This window comes from Corvus cornix, chromosome 1 (assembly GCF_000738735.6).
Source record: "Corvus cornix cornix isolate S_Up_H32 chromosome 1, ASM73873v5, whole genome shotgun sequence".
NCBI lineage: Eukaryota > Metazoa > Chordata > Aves > Passeriformes > Corvidae > Corvus > Corvus cornix.
This window is the reverse complement of record NC_046332.1, coordinates 47,530,596-47,540,554: the sequence shown is the minus strand read 5'-3', so window position 1 is coordinate 47,540,554 and position 9,959 is coordinate 47,530,596.

Below are 9,959 nucleotides of genomic sequence, written 5' to 3'. Positions count from 1 at the left end.
AATTCAGCAGGTCCTTTGAGGTTCTGTTGTACTTTTGGGACAAAATTGCAGTCCCACTTGGACTGGCTCCATCTTACAACAAAGCATCCTCCCATTTTTGGGCATTTTATACGTTTTGGAGGACAAAGACATGACTGTTAATTTTGTACATAGTGTTATTCAAAGCAGAAGCTCTGTGTTAGGAATACAATAACCCAGGCAGGGCGCAGCAATCTCTGTTGTTGTTTATTTAACAAAGGGACCTCAGGAAACCTGGTGAACGCAGCCAGCGAGCCGTGGCATGTGCAACGTGCCATGGAAGGACTCTGCATGGGGATGTGAGCCTGGGGGTTTCAGTAAGCATACAGGAGAGCACAAAGCTTGGGCCACACGTTGTGTTAGGTGCTGTACAAACAGAGGACACAACAGGTCTCTCTGCCTTCAGAGACTGGTGAATAGAAGAGCCCAGGGATGGGTTCAGGCAGCTGGGACAGGAAAGGTGCAAGTGGCCGTGAGACAGCAGTAGGGGATGGATGCAGCCACCAGGATCAATGTGTTATATCAGTTAGGAAAAGAGAGCTCTGAAGGCAGATGTGGTACTGGTGGTATACTTCTGTAAGCATCTCATGGCTTGGAAGCAGCCAGAGAAAGCATGGAGATATTGCTGGAAATGCAACCAGGAATAAAGGAGACCAGCACTTTGGGCAAGTCAAGGAGGGAGAACATCCAACCTGCCTGGTCTGACCAGTTTGCACTGTGAGCTTTGAAGGCCTGCCACTTGGAGCAGCTCCTTGGGGCTTACAAAGTGACAAGTGGTCCATGCAGGCTGACACATGGCCCCACAAATACACTGCACCAAACAGAGGATGCATTCCCAAAAGCAGAGGGCATATCCCAGGAAGTCTTCAAAGGGGTCTGAGCTCAGCTGTGGCACATACGTATGTCCAGATAGGATTACGGATGATGACACCAACCCATGGAACAACCTACAACTGGGCCAGCAATGCAGCACCAACCAGACATAAAACCACTAAAGAAGTTCATGAGTTCACTGGTGAAGAGGGCTTGCCAGTCATTCTGGGTTAGTCTGGACTAGCTGATACAACTGAAAAAATAAATGCACCTCTCCTTGAAGAAAATGTCTTGGGCCATATCCTCGTACAGAAAGGTATTGATATGCCCTCTGCTCGGTGCTTTATGCTCAAATCTTAGTGGAGCTGTTGCTGAAATGCAACGGATGAGGAAATCTCAGAGGTGGCAGCTGGAACACTGAGACTGCTGTGTCTTTAGTAGCACTTGGACAGGTAGGAACTTGCTCATAAATGGGAAATCCTGCCATCCAGAATGTGCTTTAAGGTCATCTTTTCACTGGAAGCTAAGATGATGTTCTTCCTCCCTGCAGGTGCACCAATTGTATATTTAGAGAGTGAGCTGACCAAGGGGATCTTCAAATCTCAGTGGAAAATTGTGACATACCCACCTGAAAGTATATGCCTGCAAACACCACTCTGCTTTCCAGATTGCTCAGACTATGGATGAGGAACACAAAAGCATTTTTTAGGATCAGCTGCAGACTTCAATTCCACACACTTGTGATGCTACTGTGTGAACAGAGTTTCTGTGGAGCAGCTCTCCCAGAGAATTGCTCTGCAGCTCCTCTGAGCAGCCTGGGGCCTGCAGAAGAGGGGCCATACAGCTCTTCAGTTCTCTCTCCAGCTGATCTGGGCTCTAGTGCCTATCTCAGCCCCATCAGTCATTCTACTGCATTTACTGAACCATCCAAAACTTGTCAGATAAAGCACTGTACAAATCCTGCTTCAGTAAAAGAAGTGGTTCAACGTGGAATGAGAACTTTCCCACTGATGAGTTTGCAAAGAGCGTAAGAGAGTTGGCTAGACTTCAGCATCAAATATGCCAGAGAAGATATTTTGTAATTAGTAAATTAGATGTTAGCATCTGGTCCCTGACAGCACTTAAATTATCCTCAGGAATGGGTTTAGATAAGTGGGGTAAATCCTTTCCATTCTTTTCTTAGGTCAGGGTTTGCTTTGTTCCTCATATTTCCCATGAGCTACTTCCAAGGATACCTTATGGTGGCTGATGAGCAACAGGGAAGAATAGTCAGTTACCACTTTTGCATCCAGCTGAGAATGTTCCACCTCCATACCCTGTCCAGTGGCTCTTTGGTGCTACTGCCTCTGATTTCCTTGACTGAGTTATTTAAGTGCAGGTGCATAAATACAGTTGTTACAGCTAAGGAACTCAGTTCAGGGACCAATTATTCTCCAGGGGTTCCTCTGCCTCCCTCCTGGTACTGAGAATGCATCCAGCTGCACTGGAGCTGGTCTTTCTGGACAGCCTCAGTTGTGATGGTTTCCAGGGCCTGATTCAGCTGGCCTCACCAAGATATGTCTTGCAGCAGGAGATAACTCTTATCATTCAGGTCTTGTTCCTCTGCTCTGACTCTGAACAGGGAGTCTGCTCAAGCAGCTGCAGTACATCTTCTGTGCAGGTTCTGCAGCTGGTGGGAGAATTCCCGTCCTCATATTGATACCGTAAATTGAGGAGTTGCATGTGAGTGGTTCAGACAAGTCTTTGCAGATCATGTCAGGTAACAAGAGATGAGACAGAACGTTGGGATGTAACATCTCAAGTCCACACAAGCACAGAGAAGAGCCCAATATACAGCAGTGAAGGCCTCAGGCAATGTGAGACAGGTTTGGAGCACTGCCAAGGAGCTCACACACTTCTCATCATATGAAGGGCTATCCCTCTCTGCCTTGTGCTTTGAAACTGTGAGATTGAAGAACCAACAGAGACAGGCAGCAGGCTGGTTCCTGTGTTGATCCCTGTGGCCAGTACCAGGTTGGTTCAGCTGCTCCGTGATCCTCCTTAAAGCCCAGATCGGCAGTGACAAATAGTGCAAAAAGGGCAAACTCCGCTGTCTAATGCTCTAAGATCAGCTGGCACTTACAACTGGCCACACAGCTCTTCAGAGAAACTTGGTTTTTAAGTATTTGGAGTAAAGAGAATTTTTAGTCTCAAACTTACAATGCCACAGACATCTAGGAAACTAGTTAGTTTATTTTGTATAGTAGGACAGTGTTGCCTTGTTGTTGGTTTTGTCAGGGAAAGCATTTTCTGTTTGCAGAGGTAGAAGAGGAGGTTTGGAGCCAAGTCTGGTGGCTCAACTTGGATGAACAATTTCCAGGAGTGTATCTTGGTAAATGAGGTGGCTTATCAGAGCCTGGAGTAGTTCAACCCTGGGTTATTGGGTTAGGGAAAAAACTTTGTAACCTCTAAGTCATTAATGTGATTCTCCTATGGTCATAGAGAGCTTTCCTCCTACCCAGGGAAGGATGGCTGAGTCAAAACCAGGGAAATGGTCATGGCCCAGCTTGGCAAGAAATCGTGTATTAAGTGGACAATACAAGGTGCTGACCAGCAGCCTGAGTTCTTGATCCTACAGACCTACATAGAGATACTGCTCACAAAAGAGCCCTGCTGCCTTCTCCAGTATCCATACTTCTGTGAGAGGGAAGCAGTTCACCAGTTTAAAAACACAGTTTTCATCACCCCCAAATACAAGTTCTGCATACTGTAACTACACTGGTGGGACAGCAGTTCTGCCTGGGGTACATGGTAAATTCCAGTGGTGTTGACAGCATCTCCCAACTCAGACTGGTGTACGCTTGAATATCCTCAGTGACCTGAACTTGTGTTTCAGAGTAGCTCATTGTTTCTTTTTAAATGTTGTCCTGATACATGAGGCCATTTCTTGTGTCTCTGACTCTCCGGAGGACCAAGGGGGTGATGAGCTTTGGTCCACTGAGTTGCTTTAGCAATCCAAATAAAAACAAAGGTTGGGACCTCATTCGTATGAAGCGGATCCAGCTCTAGTTACCATGACACCATGACAATCAACTTGTTTACTGCTTCAAGGTACAGTCTAAACATTCTTGGCATGTCATTTGCATAGCAATATCCAGAATGCTTTGTGTCACTCTACTGTATTAGAGCTCTGCAAATGCATTGAAAGGTTTCTTTACATGTATGCTTAAAGAGAAAGAAAGGAAGAGAAGGGAGAAGAGAGCTTCACTTCTGGTAGCATGTTTCATACAAAGTGTAATCTGAACTGTGCGCAAAATTAAACATAAGAGCTGGATACATGACCCCCATATGTTCTGGGGAAAGAGGGAGGGGGGTAATTATTCAACAGAAGGTGGAAAACAACTGAGAATATCTAGGACTCATTTTGGCAGAGTATTTAAGCATGTGCTTAACTTTAAACAGGTGATTGACTGAAATAAAGGAAAGAAAAATAAAAGGACACAGAGAAGTGAGAAAAGTTAGATTAGTAGAAGAAGAGGGAATAACGACAGGGAGTCAACTTGGCTGTGTGAGCTGGCAGCACTGCAGAAGGGCCAGGATGGGTGTATTGGCTGGGAATGGCTGGTGGGTTGGAAGGGTGCATGGGAAGCCTGTGTGGCAGTGAATGAGGCAGCCAGGCATATCAGCTGGCATAAACTGATGTGGTTCCTCTGCACTGAATGGAGCTCTGCTTGCTCACCACTGCTGACAACCTTAGTGTTGGCTTTAACAGTTGTGCAAGCAGGGCTGGGAGTGAAACACAGCCCCAAAGTGTCTCTGAAAGGATGTGGTCTGGGGAGAAGACAGAAACTGGGGGAAGAATTGTGATTGATGGTAGTGGATGGACAAAAACCAGGAGTCAGCCATGGGGATGGGGATCTCACCAGTCAGTGCAGGCAAGAGCACGAGGGGGTAGTGGTGGGGAGGCTGACAGCCCAGGAGGTGATGCAAGAGAAGAACAGGCTTTTGATGTGCTGGAGTATCTAGTATCTGGGTAGTGACAGATTAAGTCAGCTCTGCAAGGGGGCAGGGTAGGACTCAGGTCGCAGACACCATCAGGACCATTTCACTGCAGTCACACGCCTCTAAGTAGAACACATGAGATCCAGCAGGTTTGACAATGGCAACGTTCCAGCTGTCTTGACTTCCTTCTGTGCCCACAGCACATCTAGGCTCAGGACTGGTCATGCTCAAAAGAGCATCTTAATGGCCAGGCACTAAGGAGAGGAGTTTCCCACATCATCAGTTTTCATTTACCTACCCGCTAGTATAGTGTGGTGTCCTCCCAGCTCAGGCACTAAAGAAAACTCAGATTTGACATGATGGCATCAAAGACAAACATCTCTTGTGGATTCAGTGCATCTCTCACACTCTGGTCAACTCAGAGATCAAAGCTGGTTTTCTCCAGAGAGATGCCAGAGAGGCATGTTAACATTTGTATGTCTCCTATAAGAAAGGACCTCCAATCCCATACACTGTTCATAGCTGAGACCACGAGAATAGACTCAGGAGACAACCCACATCAGATGTGAACAGCTTGCTCAGCAGAATAACCTTTATAGATCAGGCATCTCTGTGCTACCTACACCAGAACACCAGTGAGGAGACAACTCTGGTCTGACAGAGTCCTGTCTAGTGTGAAGGTTGGAGTGCAGACTGAATGAAAAGGCTCCCAGGTGTGTTTTTGTGTCATTCCTCAGGTAACAGCGTCTGCCTGATTCATTCCATGTATGTCCTTTGCACCACCTGGCTTGTGGAGGCCTTTTCTCCCCAGAGTTACTGATTCCCATAAACTTCCTCTGGGTTTGTATCATACTAAGTGCAAAACTGCCATGACTTTAAAGAAAACCTAAACAACATACGTACACATATTTTACCATTCTATGCTTAATGTTTTACTATACTATGCTTAATCCTTCTGCTCTGCCTTGCACACTACAAGCCACCCAAACACCTGCACATGTTGCAGGTCTGTATGAATCATCTACTTTTATTTGGAATTTACCTGAGGTTAGACTGAGAACGGGGTTCTAAAAAAAAAGTGTTATCCAAGACACTGCAGACTTTTGTAGTTTACCCACGCCAGGATCAATCAAACACAGGCAGTTAGTCTCCCACACAGGATATTTAAATATTTCAAAATAAAACTAAATCCAGATATATTTGCAGTCACAGCTACCATGTATTCTCTCCAGCAGTCTGGCTGTATCTGTTTTCTCTGCCTGTATTTTCAGGAGTAAGTTCTCTTGTCAATAACCATTTGATGTGCCTGGATGTGTGCCTAGTGCTATTGCAGATGTACCAGGGTACCCGACATCCTCATCAGACTGGCAGAAGGGACTTATCAGCTGCAGCCCCTTCTGGAGCAGTGACTGAAGCCAATCCAGACCAGATAATCCCACCCAAGATCTAACATATTAGTACACCCCTGTGTTCAAGTATGGGAGCCACTGCCCATCCAGCTGTGAAGTGGATGAAGCACTTTTTAAAAGTAAAATAATGTATTCATAGTCTGTGACTGATGCTAATAGTTTTCATAGTTGGAAACCTGAGGCTGAGGAAAAGAATAGACACAGATCTGACAGGAGTCAGACTGTCACCAAAGCACGTTTTGGGTCCGTGCTGAGATTCTATTGATGTGTTTTTTCCAATTTGGTCCATATAGACTGGTAGCAAATATGTGATCAAGATGTACTCTTTTCCATGTGTTCTTTGTTGAGAACAACACCAAGAAGGAAAGGAGAAATTAGAGAAGGTTGCAGCAGAATGAGAAAGGGGGTATAGCAAACTTAAGAATGAAGAGTTTTCCTGTGTATGGTAATTGCTACTTCTATTTTTAGTTAGCTAGTTAGTTTGGTTTTATTTATAGATGCCAGATATATGTATGGGTTATATAATAGAGAGTATACAGAGTAGTTCCAGGGTAGTCAGCTGTCCAGCACCGGGCAGGCACTCCTGTAGAGCTACAGCCATATTAAGCATCAGGCCCAGCCATTTGCTGTCATCATCAGTGTCAGTATCCTAGGAGATGTCCTGATCTTGCATAATTACATCCTGATAAATGAGTACTTTGTGTTCATAGCAAAAACACTTTCAAAATTAATGTAATTGAGAGATAGCTGCTGATGATGTACCTGCCTTCAAATCATTAGGAATATCATACAAAACTATTTTATTTAGGATCTTTTGTTAACACCCACCTATATTTTAAAGTAATCACATATGGAGACCAAATTATATTGCCATTAGCGAATCAAATTTCAGAGCTGCCCTCAGGAACCTAAGGATTAAAAATGAATCCTTGTTATCCCAGTAAATTAATAGGTAAGATTCACTCTCAGTAAACAAGATTGAAAGACAAACACCCACAATGTAATGCTATTCCAAAGCAGAAAGTCCATTTACTCTAAACACTATTCCAAAGCCATGGGGCCAGCTCAGAGCTGGCACTGTGTAAATGCATTAACAGCAGATAAACTGAATTATGGAATTCCTGGGTTAGTAATACTAGTTTTGTGGTTAAGAGCAACAGCATTTAAAATACCAATGCATGTTTCCAACTGTAAACCTATTTGATGCAGCCTTTATGTGGAATAAAATGAGGTTGAGAGATAAAAATAAAAATCACATTAATGTAAAAGCCAAATAATGTAAATTAATATTAAGTAGTTGTAAGTACACAGGTAATCAATGTTGAAAAGATTCTTCATTCCAAACCTTTGGTTTTTTCCAAGGTATCCATACCATGTTCACATTTTTTGCCTGTGAAAAGAGAGTAGTTGCATATGTGATGAGATGGGGTGTGGGACACCAAAATTCAGCAATACGAGTGTGTGGAAAAGAGAGCCCAGCATCATCCTTTGTCCTCCTTTCCCTGCCAGGACAGCCACTTTTGCTCTGGCATAGAGTCTTTAAAGCCTTTATAGCATCCAAAGAGTCTCCTCTCTGCATGCTAGGGCAGGAGTAATTCAACCTTAAGATAGAAATACAATCAAAAAAGTGTATGCTGGAAAATATTCAAACTCCCTTTCTGCATTTATAAGTCTGCTTCCTGTTGGAATCAGGTGAGACCGAGCATTTTAGATGCTAAAATGCTTAAGTAACTTTCAGAAACCTGCTGCCAAAATGGCTAGAGATAGAAAGTTGAAAATTGGCATGTTATGACATTCGCTTTAGCAGAGGTGCCCATGCTCTTCCCACAGCAAAATGACTTTAATTTGCCCAACCTCAGAGTCCTTGAAAATGACACTCTGAGCATTTGCTGTAATGATTTCTCACTAAATTAGAAAAATGCCCAACTAAGGAGGGATTATCTCTGCATGTGGATGTGGCATAATGACTGTCAAGTGCACTGAGAGCCCCACTGGGCTTTGCAAGGTACACAGGGTCTGCAGAAGAGGCCAGTGTGCATCAGAGAATATTAATACTGTCTTGTTGGGGCCATCCATTGTGATACTCCACTGCTGTTCAGACAAAATTATACCATACAAGGGAATTCTCTTTGCTACTTTACATATATGAGGTACATTTTAGAGCTGAGGATTAGTTCCAAATTGTCTGACAAACTCAGTCCACAAAGGATGCAGTCACATGTGTGCCCCACACTCTCTGTAATGTGTGCACTAACTGGGACAGCATCACTACAAGATTTTTCCTTGCAGCCCACAGCTGCTGTGCCTGCAGTGAGGATGTGATAGTGAACTTGGTTCTGCACAACCATGAAGTTTTCCAGCTGTTCCCTCGGATCCCAGCAGCCCTGGTTCCTCAGGACAGAATGTGTTTGTCCACAAGGTACTGTTTGTCTGCCAGGCATGCTGCTGCCCAGGTTTCAGAGGGAGTGGGGAGCAAGCTGGGTGGGCTGTGCCACTGCCTCATCATCCCTATCACAGTGGTGAGAAACTGTCCCTGTCTGTCTCTGCTCAGCCTCAAAACCAGAGTGCGAGGAGGCACATTTTGTACATCAGAGCTTGTGCCATGGAGGACCAGAGACACGGTGGGAATGTGCTGGCAGACAAGGATGTTGAGAGCTTCAGCACAAATGCCACAATACCACTCCAACAGCAACACTCAAATGCTCAGTGCTGGTGATCCTTGCATCTCACTGCCAGCCAGCTGGCTCAGTCCCATGCTGCTGAACAGGCATGAGGAGCGCACGCATGCGCCACTACGGGTGCCCGCTGGCTTCAGTGCCAGTGCTCCGTAAGAGGGTGCCAAACCCCTTGCTAAACCTACATTCGGCTGGTTCTGCCTCTATTTTGCATTGACTTTTTAGAACAAGTCTGGTAAATGTGAGCAGGATGGGAGGTGAGTGCTGGAAAGTCTGCAGGGCCCTGCTGTGCCAATTAGGGTCCTCTGAGGGGTCTTTTCTGTTGAAACTGGTCTGCTGGGGAAAGAAGGGCACACAGGGAACATTATGGGGCCAAGCACCAGGCAAGACTGACTTACTCTTGTATCAAGGCCAGATTTTGGTTTCAAACCTGCCAAATTCATCCCCAACAGTCAAAGGAAAAGGAGCCAGGAAGATGCTGCCCATGGGGTGTCATAACTATGAGCTTGCCCTGCCATCCCATCTCAGCTGAAGAATGTGGGAAGCCAACAGAGGAGGAAGCAGAGATGGAGAGTTGAGAGGTCTGAGAGTCCCAGGAGTCAGCAGGTGAAGGAAGGCCACCAAGGAGCCTGAACACTTTGTCCATGTGCCCCAATATTGATAATGCTGCTGCCTAGTGTCACCAGGTCCTTGCAGCTTCCAGAGAGGGGAACACAAATCAGGCCAGTCACAGCAGGGTGAGAGTACTGCCTTGTGCCTGTCCTGCACTGTCATGTCTAATGGTTTCCTCCCACCTCACATCATGCTGACTGTCCAGAGAGGTCCACAGTGTGCCATGGGCTGCAGGGTCTTACTCTCCACTCATCCGTGGGATGGAGTTGCAGGAACCTGTAGATCTCCTGGACCCACAGCTATACAACGGGACCTGGGAAAGCTGAAGGGTGACATACTTGTTTTATGGACAGGACTTTATGTTGTCCCAGCCGTGGCTATTTTACCTCTGCCTTTATCCTTGGTGCCTCGGGATCTCAAACCCACAGCTTCCCACACCAACTTCAGCCTG